The sequence below is a fragment of the Rattus norvegicus genome, chromosome 6 (assembly GCF_021556685.1).
Source record: "Rattus norvegicus strain SHRSP/BbbUtx chromosome 6, alternate assembly SHRSP_T2T, whole genome shotgun sequence".
Lineage (NCBI taxonomy): Eukaryota > Metazoa > Chordata > Mammalia > Rodentia > Muridae > Rattus > Rattus norvegicus.
Genome location: NC_141539.1, coordinates 21,368,969 through 21,382,235, shown reverse-complemented (window position 1 = coordinate 21,382,235; position 13,267 = coordinate 21,368,969). Strand labels below are relative to the sequence as shown.

The 13,267-nt window shown below is 44.3% G+C and overlaps 1 pseudogene; it reads left to right on the top strand.

The window, feature by feature from the left end:
* Nucleotides 1-1,926: 1,926 nt before the first annotated feature.
* LOC148005077 (large ribosomal subunit protein eL8 pseudogene) lies at nucleotides 1,927-2,743 on the top strand (annotated as a pseudogene).
* Nucleotides 2,744-13,267: the final 10,524 nt, after the last annotated feature.

Here is a 13,267-nt window from a genome sequence, read left to right as displayed (position 1 = left end):
AGAGTCAACAAATAATTACCTTTGAATCTTGTCCTGACCACTGTCCGAGGGGAGATTTAGTAAAATATTATAAAATGCTACTTGTTTGAAAATGTACGGTTTTGGTGGAGTTTCCCGTGCAGCAACAGTTAACAAACACATAGTTTAATGCCATTCTGTAAATAATAGGATGCAAACACACAAGTAAATGCATCGTCACAGTAAACACTGGGCTCAGGTATCAGCAATCACTCTGTTAGTTTCTGCTGTCCAAAGCAATGGTTCAGTCAGGCACAGTGGTGTACACCTGGAGTCACAGACCTCAGAAGGCGGAGACAGAAGCATCTATGTAGCTACAAAGGGAAACCCTGTGTCAAAACACAACAAAGCTAAGCGTTTCTTAATTCTGCTTTGTTTGAAGACCGGAAGTAATAATGTAGCATTCACGGCAGGACATGTTCTCACAGATGTACCCAAATTTCCACGGGTGTGACCATTGTCAATGGATTATGGGTCAGGCTGCTCCAATTGGGAACAGATACAGAATTTGTATCTAAAACAAGAAGCACTTCTTTAAGTAAGATTATGAAACTTAATGTTTAAGTTTTAAAAACAAACGCCCTGCATTTCATAAAGCCAACCACGGGTACCATAAATATACACACACAAAAAAAATAATTTTTCAACTGATTCACTTTTGAAACATTTTCCTGATTTCTTAACTGTAGAATCTCCAGTCAGTTCCTCACACAGTATCAATTTGGGGTTATCATTTCTCTGAAGAGAAAGTGTTGGCATTTTGTCTAGGCTCCACCCCACAGTTACCTGACAACAGCCAGGGGACATTTGCCCACTAGCTCTCTCTTACCTTTGTGCTCTCCCTCTGTCCTTTCCCACCTTCCCCCTCTCCCCCATCCCTTCTCTCTCTCTCTCTCTCTCTCTCTCTCTCTCTCTCTCTCTCTCTCTCTCTCTCTCTCACTTTCTCTGTCTCTACTACCCTCTCAACTCCCCTCCCCATGCCCTGAATAAACCAATAAACCCTATTCTATCCTATGTCTCCTGAGGCTGTCCCTGGCCTCAGCATGGGCCAGCAGAGGCACTCCCTTCCCCCACACCTGACTACACATCCACCAAACGTATTCCTTCTCTCTTTATTTTTATAAAACACAACAGAAAGTAGAAAGAGTTTATTTATCCTGAGTCATAAATAGTGAGTTTTCATTTATTGCTCCCTTGGAACTTGGACTTCATAACATTTTATTATTTGTATGATATAAATTTTTAGAAATACTATCAAACTTAGAGAGGCCTCTCTCAGGGTCTCTTTCATGTAGAAGCTTCAGATATCAAATTTCCTTTTTAGTGGCAAGCTTAAATACATTCGGGGTTGAGATGTGTAAGATAGTCATAATTTACAGAATATTACCAAGACAAGATTCTTTTCATGATTTGACTCATGTAGCGATGGAAAAGATTTCTTACATGTTGGTTTTTGTCTTGTGTCTTTAAAATATTACTTTCTGCTCCCCATATGCATAACTCCATAGCTAGGCACTGTAACTTTTAACCTCTGACCTGACAGGTGTACATATCACCTTTGAACCCAAGAAAAAAAGGCAGTGAAAGACAAGGACACTTGTGTTCTGGTTTTTTTCCTTGCTGGGCTCAAATCCTAGAAGGTTTATTAAATAGATTGGGGAGAAAACAAAGTAAATGGGGACTTGTGAGCCTTTCTTCTGTGTGGAACTTGAGAAAGGAACTTATGTTCCACAAGATATAGTCTAATTCTGTTAAAAAGAAAAATGCAGCGGATTAACAGAGACAATGATTAGTAGTTAATAAAATGGTCCTCCGTTATCACTTCTGAGCATGCCCTGTGTGGGGTCCAGAGGTCATACAAGCTATCAAAGGACCAGGAAGGCAGCAGAATTAAGAATCAGAGGTCATGCTCTCTCCTCCAGCCGAACAAGATGCCCAAAGAAAAGAAGGCCAAGGGGAAGAAGGTGGCCCCGGCCCCCGCCGTAGTCAAGAAACAGGAGGCCAAAAAGGTGCTCAATCCTTTGTTTGAGAAAAGGCCTAAGAACTTCAGCATTGGGCAGGACATCCAGCCCAAAAGAGATCTAACACACTTCGTCAAATGGCCCCGCTACACCAGGCTGCAGTGGCAAAGAGCCATCCTCTTTAAGAGGCTCAAGATACCCCCTGCCATCAACCATTCACCCAGGCCCTGGACAGGCAAACAGCGACTCAGATGCTTAAGCTCACCCACAAGTACAGACCAGAGACAAAGCAGGAGAAGCAAAGGTGACTGGCCCGCGCTGAGAAGAAAGCTGCTGGCAAAGGGGACGTCCCAAATAAGAGACCACCTGTCCTCTGAGCAGGGAGGACAGTCACCACCTTGGTGCAGAACAAGAAGGCTCAGCTGGTGGTGATTGCCCATGATGTAGACCCCATTGAGCTGGTGGTTGTCCTGCCTGCCCTTTGTCGAAAGATGGGGGTGCCCTACCGCATCATCAAGGGAAAGGCCAGGCTGGGGCGCCTGGTCCACAGGAAGATGTACACCACTGCTGCCTTCACACAGCTTAACTTGGAAGACAAGGGTGCTCTGGCTAAGCTGGTGGAAGCTATTAGGACCAATTATAATGACAGATAAGACGAGATCTGCCGCCACTGGGGAGGCAACATCCTGAGTCCTAAGTCTGTGACTCGCATTGCCAAGCTGGAAAAGGCAAAGGCTAAAGAACTCGCCACTAAACTGGGTTAAATGTACACTAAGTTTTCTGTACATAAATATAATTACAAAATTAAAAAAAAAGAATCAGAGGTCATGGTGCTGATAATAGTGTCTAATCCAAGCCAGGAATCAGAGGGAGAGCCAGCCCTGGCCTCCATGAGCAGAAAGGAACAGTGAGTGCTAGTAAACACCAAGAAAAAGGACGGATGGGTGAGCTCCAACCAGCTCCATAGATGTGTACAACAAGGGACTAACTAGACAAGTAAGTCACAGCAAATCCCAGTGAGGCCCACACAAGAGCTCAGAAACCAGACCTCCATCTCATATGTCCTCCCCTTCCAAGTGATCACCCAAGGAAGCAATCACTCTCTCAAGCCATATTCCTTCAGCTGTCGCTCCAGGAAGAGTCTTAATGTGTCAGAACCATAAGGGAAGCTCCTTGGACCCTTCCATTAATACTTTTAATAACATCTAACACTCACCAGGAAATTTGAATTACCATAACGATGCTTTGCTTTTTAGATTACGTCCCACAATAACTCTAAAACAGGGGGTTTTTTTGCGTTTTACCTGGAGAAACATAAGGGCCGCCTTGCTGTGATCCTACAAGTAGAACTCAGGAACTCACACTCAAACTCAAACGCCTGAGGCAGCTTGAAAACCTCTGGGTGTCTAAGACCAGTAGTTCCGTCTTTTTGGTTTGACTATTCTCTGTAGAAAATCCTTTCTCCGAGTTAGGATTTTCGTACCCTTCAGGATAAACAGCCCATCCACGCAAACATCCAACTAAGGGTTGCCTTCATTCCACCGTGGGTGAACCTAGAGAGTGTTCCTTAGGTTTTCGTTTGTTTGTTTTGCCGCCATGGCCAGCATATGACGTCAGTAACAAACCTGTAAGAAAAATTACTCGCTCCTCCAGTGTATTCAGTGTAGCTTCTCACAAAACAAAGCTCAAAAGGCTTCAAAGGAGGGATACTTTCTGGAGAAACAATGAGTGTCCTTCAGGATTCTGTGGAGCCCACCTTGGGGCTGTGCTGCCAGGAACCACCCATCCCCTCTGCTCCGTTAAGGATTCCTGCCACCGGACTCAAGGCCCGCCCTTTCCCAACAGAACTGTTACACATTCTAATTCATGGGAAGCCGTTAGGAATCTGAGGCAGGGAGCCCGGAAGCTAGCAGTGCAAGGCCTTGGGATTCCTTTCTCAGGTTTATGAGGTTTCTGATGAAAACTTGACCCTTCACATCCCTTTCTTTTCTGCAAAACTGAAGGGGGCGCAACCATCACTCACAGGCCCTGAACGTTACATTGTTGTTACATAAAATCTCTCGGTTACTCCCCGCGGAAGAGGAGGCAGAAGGGATGGAGGATGCTAACAAAATAAGGCCCTGTAAATCAACATGATCAAGGGCCATGTGAACTCACCGAGACGGAGGTAGCATGCGCAGGGCCTGCGTCAGGTCCTCAGAGTAGCGATTGTGGTTTCCGGTTTACTATTCTAATGGGATTCCTCTGTGTTTGAGCAAGTGGTTCTCTGACCACTGTACCTTCTCTCGGGCTCTTTTTCTTCTGTTTGTATTTTCTGACTTTGATGTGATCGTTTTTGCATTGTCTTATATTTTATTTTGTTATATTTTATTATTATCCCTTAGGAACCTGTTGGGATTTTTTTTTCCTAATGAAAGACAGGGAGCGAGTGAATCTAGATGGGAGGGGAGGTGGGAAGGAACTGGGAGGCGTTGGAGAGAATGATAATCAGGATATGTTGGCTATATTGTGTAAGAAAAGAACGTAGTTTCCAAAAAAAAATTTTTTTTTCAGGGTTACTGCCAAAGTTGGAAAAACATCTATCCACTCTGATTCGTGTAGAAGGTTCAAGCATGGTTTTTGCTTGAGAAAGCGTTCGTGTTAAATGGGCTCTGCCTCTTTAGGTCAGCGACTCCACTACTCTCCTCATATCTAGTTCTCCGAGTCGGTCAGTTGTAATTTAAGTGCTGCTGCTGACCTCGTGCTCACCAATTGAGGTAGCGGCTATGCAGTGCAGGCAGGCGCGATGTCCTTCAAGCCTCTGGTGTACCGCCTACCACAGCTGATAAGAGCTACATGCAGTGCTACACTTTGTTCCCAAGCAGTTCTGTTTGCAACTAAGGACTCCCATCCTCATGATTAGATACATAGCTTTTCTATTCCCAACTCCTCGCTGGGACTGCCTCGGAGTCTCAGGAAGCCATTTCCTGTGACTAGAGAAGGCTCTCACCCCTTGCGGAGGGAGCGGAGCGTTAGAGAGACTGAGTCTCTTCTCTACCCCTCAACTGTTACTCATCCTACCTGTCCCTACCCAAGAGTGTTGGATGCTTAATCAATTTAGCACCAAACTGGGTAGATTAGTGACAACGATGGCTGCAAATAGATACGAGAAGACCTAAGCAAAGGCCAAAATGGCATTGAAAGTAAAGTACTGCCCTCATTGGATATATTTTGGACCTTATCTCATTCATTCAAAATTATTCCAACAAGAGATAGATAGATAGATAGATAGATAGATAGATAGATAGATAGATAGATAGATAGATAGATGGATAGATAGAGGGAGAGACAGAGAGACCGAGAGAGACAGAGACAGAGAGAGAGAGACAGAGAGAGAGAGAGGGAGAGAGAGAGAATTTCATATGTGGATAAAATAGTTTCCTCTTATTACTATGTTATGTAGGAACAAAAGTATTCATGTCTATATGGGAAAAGAGTGTTTTTACTGTCAGTCATAACTGTATTTAAATTTAAAGGTCAAGACCAGCACCTGATTTTGGGGCATTTATGTTTTCTTTTAGCCTATCCTTCATGGATGGTAACCAAGAGAACTCATCAAATTCAGGCCAATGAAGGAAAACCTTTGGAAGTTCCCCAGGGTGTAAATAGGGAACTTGTTCCTTATAGGAGAGGCAGATTATTTCTTATTATAAAACTTGCAGTATCATTTTTAAAATCCTAGAGCAGTGGTTACTTCCTAGTGTTGTGACCCTTTGTTACAGTTCCTCGTGTCGTGGTGACCTCCAACCACAAAGTTATTTCCATACTGCTTCATAACTGCAATCCTTTATATGCAGGATATCTGGTACTTGACCCCTGACCCAAGGGTTAAGAACCACTGCTCTAGAGGATAGAGAGGTGACTCAGCAGTGGGGAGCACTCTGCTTTTCCAGAGGACCAGGTTTGGTTCCTGGCACGCAAGCGGCCGTTTACTATGACAGTCTTTAACTCAAGTTGCAGGGGTGCTGGTGCCTTCTGATTCCCACGGACTCCTGCACACAACTGGTGCACACACAAAGAGCTCTCCTCTTCTGCTGGTGAGAACGCCCTTCACACCTTCACGCCTCGAGCAGGTTCCCCCACGGTGTGGTTTGACTGTGAAGTGTCCTCCACTGCGTGTGTTTTTAAGAACTTCGTCCCCAGCTGGTGAGACCGAGGGAGAGGTTGTGGGACCTTGGGGTAAGAATTGGGGACAGCAGAGGTGGATCACTGGATGGCAGTCCTTTGAGGCGCACAGCCCTGCTTCCCTTCCACCTTAAAGTCTATTTGCTTCCTGATCTACTGCACCAAGAACAAGCCACATTTCCCACTGCCAGGGACTGAGCCACAGCACCCTGCCTTTTCTACCACGATGGACTATAGTCCCTGAAACCAGGAGCCAAAATAAAGCCATCTTCCCATTAGCAGCTTCTGTTACATATTCCCCATAGTAGGAGAAGGGGAATGAATACATCCAAAGGCAGTTATGACCCACAGAGGCTTCTTACAGCACAGAAACAACATTACCATTCACAGGCACTTATAAAAAGTTTGTGTTGGATGTGACCTAATCTTAGGGATGCCCTAGATTATTCAATATTTAAACTAAAATCCTTAATACATGTTTTGGTTTGTATTATTTACAAACCAAAAGTAATAGAGATCCAACAAAAAAATAAAATGGGACAGGAGGAAAAGGAGCCCGTAACCACTCAGAACAGCAAGTTCAAAGTGTGAATGACCTCAGGAGCTGAGCTGCTGCTCAGTGACGTGACAAAGGCAGTGGGATCCTTCCCCTCTTGTGTTTTCCATTCCTCTGTGGGTTGACTTTTGTCTGCACATTTGTCCTCTGTAGGTATAAAGTGGCAGCCAAAGTTTTAAATACCCCATAAAGACACAACAGAGCACGCGAAGGAAGGTCTATTTTCTGTTTTGAAACGTTTGTCATCTGGAAAAAAAAAAGGTTCCTAAAACTCCTTAGTGCTCCCCACAATCTCATCGCTCAGAAATGTTGTCCATGCCTACTGCTAAGCTCAGTGTTGACAAGCAAAATGGACTCTCTCTGGTTATGCTAAACCCATTGTGAGAAGACATCTCCTCAGTCAGGGCAGTGGTGAATTAGCCATCGGTACCAGCCATGTGCTACGCCAAGTTTCCTGTCAATCTCAATGTTTACAGAGTTCCTGAGTTTCTCCTCGGGCTTGCTGCATGGCTGAGAATTCTGTTTACCTCATCGCCACGCGGGTCCTTACTATAGAGTTGCCCACGTCTGAGAGTGACATGAAAGAGCAGTAGGTTTCTTCCGTTACAAAATCAGTTTAGTAGAGAGGTCTCGGGTGGAGACGCTGAATGAGTCATGAGTTGTTTTATTTGGTGCTTAAGGAGTTGGCTTGCAAAAATGATCTCTCTTTTAATAATTTGAAGTAACAGCTAAAAATCAGAAAATTATAGACATTTTAAGAATACAGATGTCTGTCTTTTCTTGAAAATTCAGATTGACACCAACTGGGCCTTCACACTAACACAGTGATCACCCTCTACAATAGAGTAGCAGGCCTCCATTCCGCAGCTTGCCACAAACCCCATTTTAAATTCTGCTGCTTATCTGGGCCATCCCTAAGTTCTTAGGCTCAGTGTTGCTGGCAAACAATCAAAAATACCCCAGGGCCGCTCCATGGACCCGAATATAACATACTCAAGAGTCCAGGCAGCTCAGCCTGCTTTCAAAAAGTCAATGTATAGATGAAAGAAGGAACCAAAAGAAACAATCATCAGGAGATCTGAGGCCTAAGGGCCCTTCCCAGAGGAAAACCATCCTGAAATTCACTCCTGGTTCCTCTCCCCACACACCTTGGGAAGCAAGCCAACCCTGATAGGAGAGAAAGGAGAAAGAAAGAAACCTCCCCTTGTTCCTTGGTCTAGTCTACAACAATCACTGTGTCACAGGAGGCCCCGATCTGGATCTGATTACCTGCTGATCACGCCGTCCGCCTGCAGAGCAAGCCAGTTCCCACCAGAGACAGTATACAGTTACTATCTGCTATGCTTGCTGGATCTTACCACGATATTCTTTTCAGGAATTTCGTACGCGGTCCACCACCCCCTAAACACAGGCACGCTTACCCTATCTTGATAGGCCTGGTGGCAGGTGGCCCAAGAGGAGTCTGAACACTGTCTCAAAGAGATTAGGGTTTTCAGTTTTCTACGTTGTTCAAACTCCATTTTTCCTTCCTTTTGTAAATCCCACATTCATGATTATGGCCATTAAAATTCTCTCTCTCTCTCTCTCTGAATGTCAAAGTCAAAGACAGGAAAGGATAAAAAGGCTGTTTCGGTGGGTGGCTAATTCCAAATTAAATTAGAACCAAAGTGATAACTTCTCAGTATCGCAATCCAGAAATAGTTCATATTCGAAATAAATAAGACTGTAAATAAGGCTAAGAGAAGACTCACCGGGTAAAGCATTTGTCATGAAAGCATGGCCTAAGTTGGAATCCTCAGAACCCGTTTCAAATCAGGCAAGACAGTGAACATCTGTAACCCCAGCATCCATAAAGGGAGATGGGAGGTGGAGACAGAAGACTCTGGAAGCTTCCATGCCAACTATCACGGCATACTCATTAATGAACAAGAGAGACCTTGTCTCGAACAAATTAAAAGGTGAAGACTGGCACCTGAGGTTGTCTTATGACAGCCCAGCCACATGTGCCCTGTGTCATGTATATACCTTCACACACACACACACACACACACACACATACACACACACACCATGTACTAACACAGAGAAAAAAATTTAATGTACATAGCATGGCACAAGGTTGCAAGTACAGATCCTTTCATTTATAAGACGACCGAAATAGTGTTTTAAAATTAGGACAATTTTTTCCAGATCAGAAAAAAAATGGGGAATTACATATCCTAGAGATCACCGTGGCCTTTGGAGACATTTCTATCAAACTGGATTTGGCCATAGGGAAATCAGGTCAGTGTAATGAGATCAGACGTTTTGAGTCCAAAGCACCCCTCGAAGCATGCAGAACCTGAATGACACTCCTTCCTGATGCCAAGGTGACAGTCAGTTGTCTGTTCTACTTCCTGGCACTGTGACATACATACTTCAGGAAAAGCCAGTTGAGTAAAAGAGTTCGTTCTACGCAGAGAGATTCAGCATTTGGAATGAAGGCTCTGAGGAAACACGGAGGAGTTGGGCATTGTCTAGAATGACCATCTCTTGGTCTCATCCTCACGCTAAGAAGTACCTGAGGTGGGAGTGGGGTGGGTTAGGCATGGAACTGGGAACATTGAGATATTCCAAAGATCTTAACTCATTTTCCTCCATCATTTAAGAGAGCCCAGTTCAACTGGAAGTTATTAGGCAGTTAACACATGCCCAGCCAGTACTGTGTTAAGGACTGTATGAACTACCGAATATGCCCATGGCAGACTATTGACCTAAGAAGCTTGCTATCACGTTAGCTGGCTAATGTTACCCATGAGGAATAGATAAAGCAAGACTGTACTGAGTACCAAAACTGGTCTTGTGTCTCTGTGATTTCAATTTGCTTATAGACCGTCCCATACATGTATCTGCTAAGTTATAACAGATTAAATTAATCATAATTTAAGTACCCAAATCTAGCATAGGTTATATTCCACTATCACTAAATGAGAAGACAGATAATGCCAAGTGTTGACAATGAAGTGGGACAACTAGATCTTTCATGAAACCAATGAGCTAACTTGGGGCAGCCGGCAGTATTTATGAATATATGGACAAGGCTCTCTGGGTGTGTATATTCTGTACCCAGAGATTCAGCCAACCAGAGATGGGAAGTATTTTGAACAATTATTGTATTGGTATTAAACATTTATTGTTATTGAGCAATTATTGCATTGGTATTGAATATGTTGTAGATCTTCTTTCTTGGAATCATTCCCCAAATAATATAATCTCCAATACATAATACTTGCATTGTTTTAGGTACTATAAGTAATGTATAAAGGAGAAGCTAGGTACGGCTCACGCCTGCCGTACCAGCACCCAGGAGGCTGAGGCAGGAATATGATTGGATGTATGAGGTCATCCTGGGCTATGCTGTGACTTCAGAACTACTCAAGGCTATGAAGAGAAACCCTATCTAAAAAGGAAAACCAAAGAAGGAATGGTGGGAGGAAGAGGAGGTGAATGATATCTTATATAAGGACTTTAAACATTTCAGGTTTGGGTATCCTCCTGGAACCAGTCTCCTTGGAGGCAAATGGATGCCTGTATGTTCTGTGATCCAGTAATCCACTCTTCTACCAGAAATCCATGTGTTTCCACCAAAATGCATGTACAAGCATAGCCATCAAAGCACTATTTATAATATCCCCTAATGGGAAACGACCCAATGACCACAAATAGAAGATATAAGCAATACATTATACTCAAACATTAGTACACTTCCGAGTAGAGACAGTGAGCAAACTATAATGGTAAGCAACAATACGGACAGGCATCACCAAAACGATGGGAAGAAGCCAGGTGAGAAGATAGCCATGTTCTGGGCAGGTCTATCACTATAAGCTCAGACATAAGTAAAGCTAATCCACCTGCATTGAGTAAATCCAATGCTCGCCCTTGTTTGGGGATGCTAGCCATTAGATAGAAGCAGAATGAGAGCTGCAGGGTGCTGTTAGGAGTGAGTTCACATTGTGAAATACCATTTGCATGCTTTTTTACTTCCTTACTTATTTGGCCCATGCACACACACACACACACACACACACACACACACACACACACACGTAGAGATCAGAGGACAATTTGCATGAGTCCCGGAAACTCTACTGAGGTCATCAGGCTCTTCCAGGTGCCTCAATCTTTTGAACCACCTTTCTGCCCCCAACATGGGATTTTACGTGTACTATTTATTAATCAAAAATGTCAAAAGAGTTATATTCAGGTGTTATAAATACATCAGCAATCTTTAAGGTTTTTATTCCTGGAGAGGTGAAGCCCAGAGAAGTTGTAGTGATTGACCTCTGATGATCTTTGAATAAGACTTCTGAGTGCTGATGTGCTTTTTCTGACACTGATTCTCTGGGTAGCTTCATTTATATTGTAAATTTTATTAGAGTTATTCGCTTAATTTAATGTGCGAGCGTTTCACCTACATAGATGTATGTGGAACGCGGCCACGCTTGGTGCCCACAGAGGTAAGTGGAGGATATCAGACCCCTACAACTAGAGTGACGGATGTTGCGAGCTACCATATGGATGCTGGAGTCGCACCCAGATCCTCTGCAAGAACAAATGCTCTTAACCACGGACCTTCTAGGTCAGCGGTTCTCAACCTGTGGGTCGCAACCCCTTGGGGAACCAAATGACCCTTTCATACAAGGATCACCTAAAACCATTGGAAAACACAGATGTTTATGTTACAGTTATGAAGTAACAACAAAAAAATTTAAGATTGGAGGAGGGGGTTCACCACAACATGAGGGATTGTAGTATAAGGTTGTTGAATTAGGAAGGTTGAGAACCACTGCTCTAGGTAAGTTTAGAAACGCATTACTTGTGGACCTGGGAGATGCTCCGGAAATAAAGTGCTTGCTGTGTGAACACGGAGACCTGAGTTCAGATCCCCAGGGCCCAGGTGAGAAGCAGGGCATGGGAAGATATGGAGACAGGGGACTTCTGAATCGTGCTAGCCAGACATTGTAGACAAAATGAAGAGCTCTAGTTTCAATAAGAGAGACCCTGTCACAAAAGACACAAGGTATAGCCAGGCAGTGGTGGCTCGTGCCTTTAATCCCAGAACTTGGGAGGCTGAGGCAGATGGATCTCTCTAATTTCAAGGCCAGCCTGGTCTACAGAGTGAGTTCCAAGACAGACAGAGCTACACAGAGAAACTCTATCTCAAAAACAAAACAAAACAAAATAAACAAAAAACCCAAGGTGGAGGTGAGAAAGAAGACACTCTGGTCTCCATAAACCTCTGGTCTCTGTACACAGACATAGACATGTGCATGCATGGCACACATAGGCCACCCAGAAGTTAAATTCTTTATGGAAGAAAAAGAACATTTCTTGTGTTACACCTGTTCTAAAAGAATAGTGATCTTGGCTTTCATTTCTCACTACTCATCAAATAGCTTTTGCCCTGAAGGTAAAATATGAGGCCGTGCACTGTAGCTGAGACATTCGATATTGAACACCGGAAGTTCCAACCCCACCATGTGCGTGTGAAGGCAGCAGTCTGTCTGCAATGAGGCCGTTGTTGTCATCCACAACTTAACGGTTACCACCGTACTAACTGCTCTGCTGCTCTGCGGGACCCGTGGGTGGAATGAGGGCCATCTGTCATAAACATTCTTGAGGATACCAGACATACTTTGTTTTCCCTATTAGGGGCTTCCTCCTTTCTCACAAGATGGATTCCCCAGTTCTGGGGAGTTACGGGACGTCACGAGACTTTGGGAGTAGGCGATGGAATGTGAAAAGAGTTGATCTTGATGGGGAACGACCAAGCAGTGACATCTACAAGCTGAAGGCACTTGGGCAAGTGACTCTACCTATAGCAACTCTTCTCCCTCTGTTCGCCTCTCCAGGGAAACAGAAGCCCTGTCGTACCTGCTTCACTGAGTAGTTTTGAGGTAGAAGTTAGATTATGCCTATGAAATTGGTTTTGAAAACTAACACATACAGAAGAACTTGTAGAAAATATTAGTGTGTAGAAAATGTTATCAGTAAACTGCCCATTTCCATCGCAAGCAGGTATCTATGGGAGCCGTTCCTGGTGGGGAGGACAAGCCACAGGGGACAAGACAAAGTCCCTGTTGTTACAAACCTCAGCTGGTAGGAGGAGACAGACAGTTAAAACTGCTATGATGGAAACGAAGCGATGCCATGCACCGAGGAGTGACTAACAGGCTTCTCTAGTGGGGTGACCAGAGGAGAGGAGGTGCAGTCTGACCCGTGTCCTGGATGTGAGCGTGACGCTCTTTGAAAAGAGGGCTCTAGGCAAAGGCAGCGTGAAAATGTACTGAAGGGAGGACCTTTGTCTCCTGAGGACCAGCAAGAACACCGGAGGGGCTGGAGCAGAGAGAGCTGGGCTTGGAAAGGCACTTGCAGACTAGACTCCAAGAGACACCCTGTATTGCTGGGAAACGGGCTCACCTGGTGAGAGGACAGAACCAAGCCCTGTTTTTAGCAGGGCTAAATGAAAAGCAAAACTCTTCTCCCTGTGAGACCGTGAACTTCAACATGTCGGTGACATCACACG